This window comes from Canis lupus, chromosome 34 (assembly GCF_003254725.2).
Source record: "Canis lupus dingo isolate Sandy chromosome 34, ASM325472v2, whole genome shotgun sequence".
NCBI lineage: Eukaryota > Metazoa > Chordata > Mammalia > Carnivora > Canidae > Canis > Canis lupus.
In genome coordinates, this window is record NC_064276.1 from 41,195,518 (window position 1) to 41,210,928 (window position 15,411).

The window sequence follows — 15,411 nt, forward strand, 5'->3', positions numbered from 1 at the left end:
AGGCAATCAGGAGCGTCCATCCCATCTACGTGGTTGGAGGGCAGCTCAGAGTGTGGGTGGCCCACCCTGGAAACCGTGTCCTAATCACACCGTCATGCGAGGTGTCACGTGCGGCCTGGCTCGGACCGAAAGCCTGCGGTGAGGACGGCTTGGGGGTGAACACCTGCCCGCACAGGTGGGGGCACAGCGCAGACTCGAAGGCTCATCTCTGAAACGGGGGGTGCTGGTCACCGGCTGCTTCTTCCTCTTATCTCAAGGACCTGAAGGAACCGTGGAGAAAACTGTCAGACTCGGAGAACATTAGGGCGGAAGGCACCTCACGATTCCATCTTCTGTGCACGGAAACACTGGAGTCCAAAAGCGAGGATTTCTTCCTCCAGCCCCTTTCTGCTGTTGTTGTCCTTTTCAACAGACGTGCGGAGTTTTCAGTTTACAAAGGGAGGCAGCTTCCATTAGTTTTTTCATTCCTACAGCAATCCTGCATTGTAACCATGTTATGTTAATAAATTCATTTTATAGATGAGACAATCAGAGTCCAGGGAGATGATGTGAACACTATCCTGGCCTTCTCCATCTCTTCACTTAGTCCAGTGGAGACGAACTCTTCACTATATCCTCAGTTCTTCTCGGGTGCAGGTATCCCCACCATTCTGGTTACAGAAGCTCATGATTGACCCACTTGCTGCCAGGTTTGATCCAGACCCTGATCCTATGATCCCATCTCCAGATATACTAAAAAGAGAGAGAGAGAGAGAGAGAGAGAGATGATTCTGCTACTGCTCAGTTTAAAACCTTCAATCAATCCCAGAGGGCACGTCCTCGGCATCCGGCCTCGGAAGCTCCTGAACACCTCTGCCTGTGGGTTTAGCCTCAGCACGCACACATTGTTCTCACCCCTCCTCTACCACAGCCGTCGCCTGGTTTCTACTTTTTGGCTCTCAGTGGGTCAGCTGGTAATGGGAGAATGACACGTAGCAGGAACGGGAACATCTCTTCCAACTTGTAGCTCAGTTGATTGAATCCATCTGAATCTCCTGGCTAACATGGTGCCAAATATTTGGTAGACGCTCAACAACAATTGGCCAGATGAATGGATGATGGAAAGATGAGCTCCTTTAGCTCTACTCAAAGCCAAAGCTGCAGCATCTCTCCTGATGGAAAGGGGCATGATTTACTCACCCCAGAATTCGGGACCTGTAATGTGATCAAAATGAAGGTTTCATTTAGGGATGTGGTTTTTCTCCAAACCTCTTCGAATACTCTTCAATCAGTTTAAGTTTTGTAGGTGTCGGCTGGTCTTCTCTTGTAGATAGTATGTATATCCTTTCTAGAACTTGACTTTTTAGGATACTTAATAAGTATTAGCTTATTAAGTCCGGTATAAGTTGTGAAGCTTGGATGAATAAGCAGTAGGAAGCCTTTTTCTGAGTTTGACAGGAGTTACTTTCCAAGTATGGAACATTTTAATGTATGTCTGTTGTAATGTAGATGAAGATTCCATTTCTTCCATTATCAGAGCTGTGAAAAGAAGGACAGCTCTTTCATTAGCCTTCCATCAGGCCATGTTAACATGGACATTAACCTTCAGCAATGATTACTGACTTCTATTTTCCGCTGAACATATTAATCGTACGCTAATGTTTTGCTCTTATCAAGACAGAGGTTTATCAATTTCTTTTTTTTTTAATTTTTATTTATTTATGATAGTCACAGAGAGAGAGAGGCAGAGACACAGGCAGAGGGAGAAGCAGGCTCCATGCACCGGGAGCCCGACGTGGGATTCGATCCCGGGTCTCCAGGATCGCGCCCTGGGCCAAAGGCAGGCGCCAAACCGCTGTGCCACCCAGGGATCCCCTATCAATTTCTTAATTGACCTCTAATACACTTGAAAATTAGGAATAATAAAAAAAAAGAAAAGAAAATTAGGAGTAATAAACACATGCAAATTAAGGCTTGTTTATACTGAGCAGAAAAATCTTTTGGGTTGAACAGATTTTGGCCCACACACTGCCTGTATCCTTTGCTCCATTTTATTGTTGTATTAACTTTTTTTCTTTTTGGTTAAAAGCATGAAGAATTTGCAAGCTATAAGAAGTATTTTTTTCCCCCCTTGGTGATCTTGTACCTTTGATTTTATGTTATTTATTATTTAGTGGGTATTGATACAGTTTTAATAAACACTTTCACTTTGACCGCCAAAATGTTAGCTAGCTGGGCAGGGCTTGAATGTTCCTCTCTTGACGGTACTCTCACAACTAATACAGGTGAGTGACAGGAAAGGAAGAGGGGGATGGGACCCTTGGGGGACGTGAACTGAATGTGGAGCCTGCGACGGTCCTGCACATCAGCCTGGGCCCTCCCGATTCCTTGGGGGGTGGTCACGTGTAGGATGGGTAGCAAACCTGGGCATGGAGCCCACAGCTGCTGTGGATGGTGTGTCTCAGGCTGGAGCAGAGTCCCCGTATCTAGAAGCCCAGCTCAGTTGTCTTGATGAGCAACAGCCCAAACGGCCGAGGCCACTGCTGGTCTTAACTTGGGCCGCGCCATTCCCGTGCCAATTCTGGTGGAGCAAAGACCCTCTGTGATGCCACGTCCCCTGCCACTAACTGCAGTCCAGGCTGTGGGTTAAGAGTGGAGTGATTTCCAGGCACCTTGGTGGCTCAGTGATTGAGCATCTGCCTTTGGCTCAGGGAGTGACCCCGGGGTCCTGGGATCGAGTCCCACGTTGGGCTCCCTGCAGGGAGCCTGCTTCTCCCTCTGCCTATGTCTCTGCCTCTCTGTGTGTCTCTCATGAATACATAAATTAACAACAACAACAAAAAAGAATGGAGTGATTTCCACGACCGAGGTCCAGCGACCTGGCCGTGACGGAGCTAAGAGACCCTGGTGTCTGCTGCCCGGCTGTGTTCTGCTCATCACCTGCTGTGAGCTCTGAGGGACTGCAGGGTGCGGGTCATCACCTTTAGGATACTTCCATCTGGCTGGCCGTTGCTGTCTACCTGCCCTACTTTGAGTCTCTAATGTACACACCCCCCTAGGATGACTGCAGCCACCTGAGTCCTGCACCATTGTGCCTCTCAACCTGATGCTCAAATACTGGATCTGGATCTTGTCCGTGTGGACCTTCTTATCTACCCCTGCCCCTCACCAGGTTTGCTGCTGCACCTGGGTCAGTTCCCCTAGTCCCTGCTCTGAGGAATTAGAGCGCTCTGCCTATTTTCCCTCTACCTCCTCCCATATTCCTAACTACCCATCATGACTCCTGCCCAAAGTAGCCTAAGTTCTGAAGGTTCTAAAGCGCTATTAGTGTGCTTGGTTTGCCCATTGATTTGTAGGTGACAGATATGTGTCAAATGGATTTGTCCCCAGGGGGAAAAAATAATTTGTTCTAGAAGCAAGGAAATAGGGAGCCTTGGGCAGGAATGGAGGTTTCAGTAGCCCGTGAACTTTCTAATCTTACTTTTAATGTATGAGCTTTTCTTACCTGTCACAGCCTTGCTGCCGTCAAAGGCCTTGTTATTGTGTGTCAGACCTTTAACAACTCAAGGTTAGCAGCAGGAGTAGAAGCAGAGTCAAGATAGAAGAATTAAGCATGGGCCCCCTGGATGTGAGAAAGTGGCAAGGTATGACATGTCATGGGCTATTGGAAAAGCCCCCATCTGAATGGGCGTAGACATGGTCTGAGAAGCAGTGACTTGCACCTGTGCATGATGGGCCCCGAGAATGACACCAGGGCAGGGGGGCGACCTGTGGATTGTGGCATTGTTCTAACAGGAAGGGTCCCTGAGGTAGGCCTGGTGATTTAGATTCTTGGGAAGGATGCAAGCATATTTCTACAGGTTGTAAGTGATCTGGAAGTTTCAGGAGAAAGCTAAAGACAGTTGAATGTAGCCTAGTTTATTGGGGGGTGCTCTAGGCTGCATTTATTTAGTTGGCACTTAACGTGGCTAAATTTCTTGTACCACGTCAACAGATGGAAAGAAGAAACTTGAGCTATTGTCTTTAGTTTAGATTTCCTAAAAGTGAGGTCCAGGAATTAGCTGGGTCAATATTCCCTGGGTTGCTTGTAAAAATGCAGATCTCTGTGACCCACCTGAGACCTACTGAATGAGAATATAGTGGCATCTGTGAATCTGTCCTGGTCTTACATACTCTGAAAATTGAGGATGGATTTGGGGACCTTTTAATTTTGTTCCACCAGGGCGGATTCTGAGAACCTGCATATAGATGGCACATAGAATGGGCCCTGTTCAGAATAAGAAGTCAGCGAAAAGGTTTGTTTTATTTATTTATTTATTTATTTATTTATTTATTTACTTATTTATTTTTATTATTATTTTTTAGTGAAAAGGTTTTAAGACATTTTTGAGTATGGGGAAATGCTTTTGCTCTATGAATATACTTCTGGCCTTCAGGGATGAGAAGGGTCACCCCTAAGTCTACTGAGGGGAGGACATGACCCGCAGGTACACAGGGTAGATGGTAGAAGTTCTACTGGGAATATCCTGGGAACCAAGGGAGCTCAGAAGGTCTTCAGGAATTGGAGAGACAACCAAACTGGTGTTCATTCTTTGGATTTCTATTGTTAGGGCTTGCGAGTGATGAACCTTGAAACAACTCGCCTAAGATTAACCCTCAGGATGGTTTGAGGGTTGAACAGAGCTTCCCCCACCAGAAATTATTGTCTATGAATTCCTTCACTGAGGAATTCAAATTCCTTAAAATTAGAGACTTTCAAGGAGAGTAGAGCTGTGTAGCTGGTATCCACAGTCCTGAAAACAGGGTTATGTGTCTATTAAATGCCCGACAGGCGTCTCATATGGCTGAGGAGTGATTATCTACATTTGCACGATGCAACTACGGTAGGCACTAGCTATCAGGGGCAACTTCAACTTGAATCAATATTAAAAGTTCTGTTCATCAAGTCCCACTAGCACATTTCACGTGCTCAGGAGCCACACATAGCTGTCACATTGGATAGCTCCGATGTCGCAGGACATGCTCTTGGTCAGCACTAATCTAGAAGAAGTAGATTTGGTGGGGAGAGTGAGCAGGAATGTTTCTCTCTACTGACAGACGCTGGCCAGCACAGGGTGGGGAAGGTAGACCAGGAAAACAGAGGTAGCCTTAGTGTTGAAAAGATGAGATCTAATCCTGGGTGCACCAGGTTTGACCATTTTCAGCCCATAAAACCGAACCAACACTGTAGTGTATTTCCAGTTTACGTCTGGGCCAGTTCCCAGGGTGAATTCCTGATGCTGCCCTGATTCTGAGTCCAGTTTCCGTGTTTGGAGGGGTCGTGTGTCGGGGGGCCAGGGGGGAGGCTGGCGTGGTGGCCCACCAGGGAATGTACCTGTTAACTAACATGTGGCTTACTTGTGAAGTTGCTAGTTGGGAAGTGGGCTTGCCTATTTGGGTTAGAAGGGCTGAGTCCCTCTGGGGTCCCTGTAAATGCTAATCCCTCCGAAGAATGCAGCTTTGGGGAGGACCCGCAGGAAGCCAGGTGCCTGCCTCCCCCAAGGCACCCGGCAGAGAGTGCAGGTGTGGAGACCGAGCTGGGCTCCGCAGGCCAAAGCCACCAGTGTAAAGGAAGTCTCGGCGCCCCTGCGCGTGGGGAAAGAAGAGGGGAGGAAGTGCAAGAGGGTAAGCCACAGGTTTCTAGCAAAACTAACTCTGTTTTTGTTCAGAGTCTCCTTCCTCCCTCCCCCGGCCTCCGGTGTGGATCCGGAAAGGCGCCGGTAGGCAGCGGGCCGTGGCCCTGGACCGCAAAGCCAGCCTTGCCCCATAACTAAGGCTTTCTCTTCTCGGGCCAGCTCGCCTGACTGCCGCGTTCCCTGTGGGTTCTTTCCCACGGGGCTCTGGGGTTCCCGAAGCTCAGTCCCGGGCAGATCCGCCCGCCTGGAGCCAGACACAGCTGATGTCAGGCGCAGGCCACGCAGCCGCGCCGCCCGCTCCGACGAGCCTCGTGGGCAGCCTGGCACGTGCCAGGCACGTTGGGGGATGATAGTTGATTCTCACCATAAACCCAGGGGAGACGAGCTGTCATCTCCACTGCACAAGGAGCTGAACTGGGGTTCCAGGACGTCACATGACTTCCCCGAGGTCCTCAACCCGCCTTGCTGGATAGAGGATTTGAACCGGTCACAGCTGATACCAACACCCACTTGTGTTTCTGCTGCTAAACTACATTGTTCATGAGGGCCTGAGAGCACTTGAAATTTGCGGCCGAGCTCTTTTCACCATAGGACTTAGTGCTTGGAGAAAGGAGAGATTGGATGTGACAAGATCTGGTGGCTAATGTTCTATGTCAGTTGGATTGGGCCATGAGGTGGCCAGGTATTTGGTCAAACACTATTCTGGGTGTTTCTGCCAGGGTGTTTCCGGTGAGGCTGACATTTTAATCCAGTAGAACAGATTATTCTCCATCATGGGATGGGCCTCATGCAATCAGGGGAAGGCCTGAACAGAACAAGAGGACTGGCCTCCCTGAGCAAGACTGTCTTCATGCTTTATCTGCAGCATTGGCTGTCCTGGGTCGTCAGCCTACGGCCCACACTGCACATCTGGACCTGCCATCCTCCACGATCACTGTGAGCCAATTCCTTGTAATAAATCTCCTTATGTAACAATACGTGCATCCTATTGGTTCTGTTTTTCTGGAGAATGCTAATAAACATGAGGTAAAAGGAGACTGAGACTCTTCCACATTGAACAAGATCCAGATCCTTGACAGGCACCCTTGCCGATTAGTTATTATAAGCACTTTCCAAAGCACTTAAAGTTAAAATTCTAGCTGTTTAGAAATTAAAAGGAATGAGAAGAAATGATTTCAAATGGGAGCCAGGCATGAATCTGTTTCGCCTAGGCATCTCTTTTCCTATATAGGATATTCAGGATTTCTTGAAGCTGACCTAGTTCTGTACAGATAAAATTCATAATGGTTGTGCAAGTCAAAGAACAGTCACTTGGTGTGTATAAAAATTCAGTAAAAATTGAGTAGACACGATAAACGTTCATTAGAAATTCAGCAGATAAGTGAGCAATTGGAGCAGATTTGGAGAAAACCATACAATTTACAGATGGGTCAGCACAGTATCAACTGTGGGCCAGGCCTCCGGTGGGAGCTGCGAGCAAAGCTCTCATAGGGACTCCTTTCTCAGCAGTTTGCCTCTGCTTGTGCTGGTGTCTAGGGTCGTTGTGGTGGGTCCTTGACATCTTTCTGTTTCTTTGTGGGTTGTCTGCAAGGTACACCACCGTCATCCACTGCTGGCCATTCTCCACGCCCCAGTGCTTAGGTGAGTCACTTGGAAAATGTTGGGAGAAAACCTATAGTTTATCCTCCCATAATATGCTTGACATGAGCTGGTGAAAACTATAGCACAGGAGCACGTCTGAACCACAAACTCAGGAGTTTGATGGGTTTACATGAGCTTTGTCATGTGGCTTGTAAGTTTTGGAAACCCAAATTCTAAGCATTCTGCATTAATGGGAGCCAATCAACTTGATAATTCAAAGGATTCCGAGCAATTTTTTAATGTCATTTTTTTTCTTCCTAGATCTTAAGGTTTTCAAATTGGTGCAGTAATTTAGCCACAAGTTTTACGGTTCGGTATGTGCATATTGGATGCTGTCCTTCTTGCTCTTTTTTTTCCCCTTTATTTCATGAAAGTGGTCATGCCAAGTCCCTGATTGTTGTCCTAGATGAGACTGTTACCCCGATATCATCTAGCCATTTGGATTCACAGCTTACACTGAGGCAGGTTACTCCAAGCAGTGGCCTAGTTAAATGATTTCCTTGAATCATTTCTAGGTTAACCAGTTTATAACCAGGGTTATAAATTTTTCATTCCACGAATGAAACCCATGCTTTGGGTTTACCAGATGACCAGCTAACCAATTTAGCTTTAGAAAACAACAACACAGGTGGGAGCTATTAAAGATTTTGAAGAGGAATTTAAAAAATAATAAAGTCCTACTTTAAATATATTATGAAGAGAAGATAAAATTGCAGATTTCCGTGTTTGGCCCAATATGTGTTTTTTTTTTTCCCATGGAGATTTAGTTATGAATGGTCTTGAGGATCTGTGTTTGGGAAGCTCACACGGATTCTTACTAAACCAGAGTGCATTTTCACATGCGATGGACTGGTGCACGCAGTTAGAATGCAGCCCTCGTATCACATCAGAAGAGTTTATGTAAAGATCTGGATTGTAGACATATCTGAGAGGTGTCTTTGATGTGAACTTCTTCATCAAGCCTTGCATCCAAGCCCTGAGCAAGCCCTGTTGCTCCTGTCCTCCCACCTATCTCTATTTGCACTATAAACCCTCAGTCCAGTTCCGATCGTCTTTCCAGTTATGCAATAGACTCCTGACATGTGGCTTGGCTTCCACTACCCCTCATCAGTTGAGTCTCTGCAGGGTTCAGAAATACCGCTTGGATTAAACTCCCACCTCCCGTCCACAGCCCCAGCCTATGTGACCCCTTCTCCGCCCACCCCCTCCTTCCTCACTGCCCTCTGGCCTTCTTCACTCCACAGGCCTTTGGATGTGGCTCCCTCCACCATGATGCACCTCACCAAGCACACACACATTTGCTCTCTTTCTGACTAGTGGGTGAGCACCTTCTTAGCTTTTAGAGGTTAGCTTAGATGTCACTTCGTTGAAGTCTTCCGTGATTATTCAGTTTATTTCCTTGATAGCCCTCAGCACACTTTGTACTTAAGAAATTGTTTTATTCGCTTGTTTGTCTGTGCATGGATACTCTAAGTTCCTTGACTGTAGGACTATGTTGCCTTGTTTGGCGCCGTAGATTTGGTGCCTGCAACATAGAGGGTGCGCCTGGATTATTGGTGGAATGAAAAATCTATAACACTGACAAGTGAGGAAGTAGTTAATTGTTTTTAATAAAGGACTCACCAGATGATCATGCTTTGGGTTTACCAGATGACCGTACTTTAACCGATGACCGTACTTTGGGCCATCACCACACTTTGTTCATATAAATATAATTCTTAGACAAAATTTTAAGAGTCTATCTGTGACAAAAGGTGAGGTGCACCTGAAATTTTGTGCTGAGTTGAACTTTGACTTTGTTTAAAATACTTATAGATATTTCCTGATTTGAAAAGGAAAAAAATACATCCGTATACATCTCCTGTCTATCAGACTGTATCTCCCAGGCTCCCTCTAACTTATTTACACAGACAAATGCCTTCTTTTATGTTATACGGGTACTTGTGAAAGTTTCTTGAGCACTGAAATTTTCTAAATCAAATTACATTTCCTGTTATTTATATTTTATAGATAATTCGTCTTAATTTCATTGATTTTGTTAGGTATGGCTTCTAATTACCATCCTCTATCCTACCTTAATCTACAGTATATATATTTATACTTAAATGCACCAGAGGAAATGCTACATAAAACAACTCAGAATTATTTTGTAAATAAAGTCATTAGACAAAGAGAACAACTTTCACCTCCTGCATCTGTTGATGGTGTATTTAGATATTCTTGGGTCTCCTAGAGTCAGATTATACTTAGCTCCTCTTTCTTTGTAGGATTTGCACAACACAGACAGAAAATATAGGTTGAGATGAAATAATAAAAAAATGATTTGGAGAGTTGTGTTCTCTATGACTTACAACAAACCACAACCTCCCTCCTCCCCCCCCCCACAAAAAAAGAAAAAAACCCACCCTAGCTCCTGTTTGTGTTTAAATCCTCAACTTAGAGATTTGTTTGAAGTCTAATTCCCAATCCAGTCTTAGGAGGCTCTGGCTTCTGTTGTGGGTGTTGAACTGGCACAGTTTCTGTGTGTATTACTTATGCCTTCCTTGGGGTCTGAACTGAAAGCCTCATGGATTTAGAGATGGATTAACGCTGGCATTTGGGGTATTACAGATGGAACACTGTGGAACCGTATTTCAAATAACTACAATGTGTGTATTTCATTTGTCTTCTGTAGTTCCTGAACGTGAAAGGGAAAAATATTTTGCTACTTCTGTTGAAACCAAATTAGAGAAGTTACGTGACCGTGATTTTAAAGGTTTGGGTTCACGCATTTATATTAGTAGATTTTTCGTAATCAACCAAATTAATTCTTTTGGCTACAATGTTTTAATGTGCCTTTTGCCCAAATCTCTCACTGCAAGGCAGACAGGGTATCAGCTAATTGTGTTTCTTCACAGGTTTGACTGAGCTTTTCAAATGAGCAGAGACCTACTTATTTTATTAGCCTAAGTATTCAAATCTGATTAATATTTGGACAGTGTTTAGTTAGCAGGAAGAAAAAGAGTTTTCAAAAATTAGTCCTGTCATATTTTAGGAAGCAGTTTTCAAATGTGAAGCACGGGGGCTTCTCAGCTGTCCTCACGGAGGGCCTGGAGAGCTCGCGCCGGGGAGGCGGCCGGGGAGCAGGTGCACGGCTGTGGCTGGGGGGGGGGCGGCGGGCAGCACTAGGGGCCCCGCCTCCGTGACCCTCGGGGCGCGATGGAGAACCACGGCGATGCCACCAGCCTCAGAGACCCGTTCCCACGGAACGAGACACCTCGGGGACAGCCCCTGGCAGAGGGAGAGCGGGGGTAAAGGGAGGGATGAAGAGGGAAGCGAAAGGGTGAGAGCGGAGGGGAGGCCGCGTCTGCTTTACCCGGCGCAGTCCAGATCCTTCTCTCTCCTTCCCTGAGTCAAGCCGCCCTGGAACTCCTTTCCGACCCGGCTGCTCCGGCCCCTTTTTCCTCCCGGCCCCGCTTCCCATCAGGGTCCCGCTGTCTTTTCTAATATAAAAGCGGGGACGGGGCGGGGGGGTCTTGCCACCTGCCTGTTTCTCAGGCTTGCCGCCTCCCAAACCTGCATGGTGCCGGCCCTGGGCTGTGAGGACAAAGCGCTCCTCGGGGCTTCCCTGGTCAGGGCACCTGGGGAGCCCTGGGATGCCCTCCTCATTTTCCTGTCCTTGTTGTCGTCTTCATCTTCATCTTCATCTTCATCTTCATCATCTTCTTCTTCTTTTCTTTTCTTTATTTTTTCTCTCTTTCTCTCTTTTTTTCTTTCTTTCTTAACCAGGACAATGTGGCCCACTTACCTCTACACAAGCTGTTGGCTGTTGAGTAATTCGGTGATGGAGAGGGCTTGGGGCAGAGCTGCCCAACAGAAAGATAATGGAACCGCAAACGTGGACCACATGTGTAATCTAAGTTGTCTGCTAACCACATGCAAATAAAAAGTAAAAAGGTGGGATTAATTTTAACAATATATTGTATTTAGCTCAGTATATCCAAGATATTTATCACTTCATTATGCAATCAATATTATAAATTATTAATGACATATTTTGGGGGCACATTTTGATTTGGAATAGCCACATCTCAAGTGCTCAGTGTGTCTAGTGGCTGCTATATGGTAGAGGGCAGGTTTAGACAGTTTCTCTTTTAAAGCTGTACAAGAATTTTAGGAATAGGTTAAACCATCTCTCCCCAATTCTCCATATGAAGAAAGTGGTGCATAGGCAGACAAAGTAAATTGACTAATATTATTGCCCAACTGGTTGGTGCCATAGTCAGAACTTGAACTCTGTTCCCTTGACTCCATTCATCGTTTATTTCCAATTAAACGTCTAACTTACAGATTCCATTTTAGAGGTAAAGATAGGGAGACAAACCTTAAGAGGCTCTTAGCTATAGGAATCAAAGTGAGGGTCGCTGGAGGGGAGTGGGTGGGGGACGGGGTACCTGGGTGATGGGCACTAAGGAGGGCACATGATGGGATGAAGGCTGGGTGTGATATGCAACTGATGCATCACTGACCTCTGCATCTGAAACTCATGATACACTATGTCAAATAATTGAATTTAAATAAGGTAAAAAAAATAATATGCAGAAGCTCAGATGAGTGAAGTCACAGTACATCTCCCTGAGAGGAATGGAAAAATTCCTCCAAGAGTAAAATGACAAATTCCGGACAGGATTATGTGACAGGGTGAGTAAGACACCAGCTCATTAATACCATAAGGAACAATTCTTGCAAATTTTATTGACAAAAAAGTTGTATTTCAACTTGAAAGTGGTATTAATGGTTCTTGGAGTGCATAGCACCATGCCTGGCCTGTAGAATCTCTCCCAAACCTTTGCTCAATTTAAGCACTTAGTAAAAAGAGTAGAAAATTAAAACTAGACTAAATATTGGAAATCATTTAGTTAGGCTATGATGCTAAGGTGCCCAGTAACTCAACACATTTTAATACTTTCCCCGCCTTTTCATGTTTCAGATGAGAGAAGTGACTTGCCCAAGTAGTGCGGCTGCGAATTTATAGAATCCAGGTCTCTGTAGACTGCCTAGTGATTTTTTTAAATGATTTCATTTATTTATTCATGACAGATACAGAGAGAGAGAGAGAGAGAGGCAGAGACACAGGCAGAGGGAGAGGCAGGCTCCATGCCAGGAGCCCGACGCGGGACTCGATCCCAGGTCTCTAGGATCAGGCCCTGGGCCAAAGGCAGGCGCTAAACCGCTGCGCCACCCAGGGATCCCCCCTAGTGATTTTTTTAAAAACATGATTTCGGCTCCTCTGATCAGAGATGAACTTATACCTAAGCCATGTCTCATGGATGGAGGAAGCTTGGGACCTCAAGACATGACATTTAAGCTGGAAATTTGGGAAAGCACTTGTGGAGAGAGAGACCTCTCTGTTTCTTGAGGGTGCTACTAAAAAGCTAGGGGAATACAGTTATTTTGGTCTCGTCTAGTGCTCTGTATTTTTAGGATCTCCCGTGAAGAGCTCCCTTGAGGCGCATGCTGCACTTGGCATGCCAAGGAACCTCGGGCCGCCTGCTGCAAAAGCAGTTGACAGCATGACAAGACCTCGGGTGTGTGTGTACCTGTGAAAGCCCGGGTGCTTATTCAAGACACTCTTGCTTTCTGACTCGAGGTTGCCTCATTCTTTCTTGAGCCCGAACGGTTCTAGCACTGAACCTGGGCAGCTGTCAGGATGGAGCCATTTCTGTCCAAACGCGCTGCAGGCCTCAGCCTGCCAGGTGTCGAGCCCTGACGCTGGCTTCCAGGTACTGCAGGGTATGTTTGCAGGAGCGAGGGCCGGGCAGCAGCGTACGCGCGGGGAAATGTGGAGACATCAGGATGCCGTGTGACTTGGTGTAGCACAGTGAGGCTGCGCTGAGAAGTGAGGCGGAAGGAAATATCCCCAGGATAAAAAAGAACAGGATGAAAAATCCTGGCTAAAAAACAGATATGGATTTTTTCCTTCCCGGACAGATGTTAAATAGGCTTCACTTGTTCAGTGGGGTCTGGTAATGAAAGCTGGCAGGATAGGAAGGTTGTTTCCGGTTCGACTGTCTCCCAGGGTCACAAAAGCCTTCTGTTACTGCCGCGTTCCCGCCAGGAGCTGCCCAAGTCGGGCAGTCGGTCTAGCGAGTACCCTTCCCTTTGCAGGTTACTTGGGACGCAAAACCTACCAGTCAGCAGAGCGTGTATTGGACGTCAGGTGATGTTTACCTAGTTCTGAAGACATAGCCCCAAACTGTGATTCCTAAGTGACGGATTCAACACTGTTTCATTAGAAACTCGAAGCAAGAGGAAGGAAGCCGTACGTCCCTCCTCTCACCCTTTCTCTCTTGGCGTGTGCGTGTGCACGCGTGCACGTGTGGGCAGCCGTGTCTGTATAACACTGTGCGGTGAGCTGAGCATCACAGACTGGAAATACTGGTGGGCTCCTGCCAAGCGCGGCTCCTGTGCTACCTCGCCCCCTCGTCAGGCAGAGCGTGTTCTTATTTGCAGACTTCCACCAACTATCCCGTTAGCTGTTGGAGGGCAGCAGCATCACAAAGCAAACGCCGGAGATGTAATTAAATCTTGGTGAAGACGAGATTACAGAAGTGTGATTCTAGAACTAATCCATTGGTAATCGCCGTGTGTCCCCAGTAACAGACTTTACTCTGGATGGTTCCTTGAAAGAGATTATAAACTTCTCGTGCTCATAGAATAACCAGAACAACCTCTCTGGCGGGGGGTCGGGGTGGGGGTTGGTGCTACTTCAACCTTAAACTAACGTATTCTGTACAACCAATGACAAAAGTGGAAAAAGCAAGAACCTTGGGATTCATCTGATTGGGTTAGGATCCCAACTTCACCACCTACGACATGTGGACTCAAGCAATTTACTAATCTCGCCAAGCCCCAGGTTCCCCATGTGTATAACGGGAACAATCGCACCTACGTCTTAGGATCCTTGTAGAGACAAGTGAGTCTTGCATGATGTTTGGCTCCTTAATTGGTGATGTATTAATGGTTACTATGGTAACGATGAAGACAAAATTCCAGCATTGGTTCTGGTAAACTATTACCGCCTTTTGTCTGTTTGTTGAGCCTTGGTGACATTACACCAGAGCAAGGATGCTATATGGCCAAACCTAAGTGGTCAGCACAGAAGACAAAAATACCTCTTTCTACCCACATTTATCTTTGAACAAAACCATAAAAGCGAGTTCCATTCTCCTCTCTTTTGATAAAAGCAAAATGTATTCACTCTAAGTGGCTATTAGAGAGCCAAACTCCGTACAGCCCATTCCATATAATAGGTACTCAAAACTCATTCACTCTGTAATGGCTTAATATTTTCTGTCCAGTGACTAGTGGTGGTGTAGGCTCCTAATAAAACATTACATCAACTCTTGAACCTCTGAATCTTCCAAGCAGATGTTTTCCTAACATTCTGTAAATACTCCAATCATCTCAAACTGCTGGGATTTCACCTTTGTACCATTTTTAGAAATTTGCCCATTGAGTAATGGGCCTGTCTAATCTGTTTGACGTTTATTGGTGCTCCAAGGGTAGCAAGGTTGGGAGATGTAGCAGAACACAGTCTAAATAAATCAGCGGAAGAAAGCAAACCAAATCACAGGGGGAGATTACAGTGTCCAAATCATTTATACACTGGTGATTACCATTTCACCTGGGTCCAAGTGATGTCACACGAGAGTCTCCAAAGCCCTAGGAATCATTCATCAATCCGCCAAACCTGCTCATCCATGGTTCCACACTGAAACCGACCGGTGTGCTGGAGACTCACAATAGTCTAGGGCGGGAAGAGTAATTAGTGAGGAGGAGGAACATGGGGAGAAGAAAAGGGACTGGGTTTGAGGGTTTCTGGCACCACATCCAGTATTAGTTAGGTGTGTGAATTTAAGGGAGTCACTTTGTATCTCGGGGCCTCAGTCTCCTTCACAAGGAAACGTAGGCATATCTGTGTGTTCCTGTGTTTTTGCAAGTGTGCACGTAGGGGAAATTGGCTGTGATTTTCATAGTTTTAAAAGGATCCAAAAAAATAACTAACTAAATAAATAAATAAAAGGATCCAGAACCTCTATTTCGAATGATGTGTAAGTCAAAACTCAACATAGAA

At 46.0% G+C, this 15,411-nt stretch overlaps 1 protein-coding gene and 1 long non-coding RNA gene across 8 annotated transcripts in view; one reads left to right on the forward strand and one right to left on the reverse strand.

Annotated features, from left to right (window-relative positions):
- LOC112645994 (uncharacterized) overlaps window positions 1-15,411 on the forward strand; it is a 197,138-nt gene that overhangs the window by 168,344 nt on the left and 13,383 nt on the right. The window lies entirely within an intron of this gene.
- LOC112645993 (uncharacterized) lies at window positions 8,518-14,293 on the reverse strand. Its single transcript, XR_003127406.3, has 3 exons — window positions 14,227-14,293; window positions 11,083-11,202; window positions 8,518-8,865 (listed from the first exon to the last, which is right to left on the reverse strand). It is a non-coding gene; the product is annotated as an uncharacterized LOC112645993 (long non-coding RNA).